Source organism: Musa acuminata, chromosome BXJ3-6 (genome assembly GCF_036884655.1).
Source record: "Musa acuminata AAA Group cultivar baxijiao chromosome BXJ3-6, Cavendish_Baxijiao_AAA, whole genome shotgun sequence".
In the NCBI taxonomy this organism is placed as follows: domain Eukaryota; kingdom Viridiplantae; phylum Streptophyta; class Magnoliopsida; order Zingiberales; family Musaceae; genus Musa; species Musa acuminata.
The window spans coordinates 21,539,084-21,540,686 of record NC_088354.1 but is presented as its reverse complement, the minus strand read 5'-3'; positions in this window follow the sequence as shown (position 1 = coordinate 21,540,686).

Here is a 1,603-nt window from a genome sequence, read left to right as displayed (position 1 = left end):
TGACAACCACTTGATGATGGAGTTAAACTTAACTCCCGGAGTTTAAACAAACTCCCCCTATCAATATGCCATATTGATAGAATCTTGAATTCAAACTGAATTCAAGTCATTGCAATATTCATCATGAATACTTGCAACACGTCATCATGAACTTTTGTATAAACTTATGCATAACATCATACTTCTCCCCCTTTGTCATCAACAAAAAGGAGAAGTCCAACTATTCTTGTGTTTGGAATATTAGTTTATTGTATGAAGAACATAATATCAAGTTTTTTCATCATGCAGTTTTGAAGCCAGAAAATTTAGCAAATGTTACATCATGCTTAGAACATTCAAGCTATCAAGTTTTAGATATGCAAGTTTTACAACATACAAGATAGTACTTTTAGAACATGCAAGCTAGCAATGTTACAACATTTTAGAACTTGCAAGCTAGCAATTTAGAGATGTTCAAGAAGGCAACTCTTGCTTCTTGAAATATGCAAGTTGCAAGCTAGCAAATTTTTGCTTCCTTTGCAATGTTTGAGTTCGCAATTTTGCTTCCATTGCAAGGTGTAAGTTTAGCATGTTTAATTTTCTTGAGATAGCAACTATTTGCTTCTCTTTATACTATAAGCTAGCAATTTTTACGATATGCAAGTTTTACTACATACAAGCTAGCAAAAATTTCGAAAGCATATACAAGATAGCTTTCTTGTGTAAGCTTATGATTCTTGCTTCCTATTGCAATGTGCAAGTTGCAAGTTTTGCTTCTTGAGATAGGCAAGATAGCACTTTTGCAATATTTGTTTGGCAAGCTTGTGATGTTCAAGATAACAAGCTCTTTCTTCTCTTTTGAGAAGTGTCATTTTTGCTTTCTTTGCAAAGTGCAAGCTAGCAAAATGCCAAACTAGCAAGAGATAATGTTTTACATGAGGCAAGCAAACAATTTGGCAAGTGTTACATTTGCATCTTCTCTTTAGAGGAGTGTAATTTTTGCTTTCATCTTGAATTGTGTAAGCTAGCTAGTTTGCCTCTTTTCATGATGTCCACATTAGAAATTCTTACTCCCCCTTTGTCATTATCAAAAAGAAGGGAAGACCCTTTTTTCAATTTTCAGATTATGACAAAGGTAAGTATCAATTTTATTTGTGCATCATTATATATTCAAATTAAAACATACACAATTTCAAAAACCTTATTTTTCATGCACGATACCGAAAAATAAATCAATCATCATTAATGGGTATATCATACATGATACTCAAACATTAAAATTTTTAAGCATTTATCAACATGTTGATCATGATACCAAACATTCATCATTTAAAGCATTCATGATACGTATCATATGCAATGCATTATGTACATCATTGTCATAAGTATTGCATGCATCATTTCAAATTCATGAATATTTCATCATTGCATGCATCATGCCAAATCATAAAATATACAATCATCATTAATGCATGATTCCTAATCATCATTTATTTTGCAACATGATGGTACCAAATTTGTCAAATTACATTCTACCATACATGATCGAAACTTCTTATTTGTATACATCAAAACAAATTAATGAATATTTCATGTATTCTTATCATCACATAAGGAATATCAA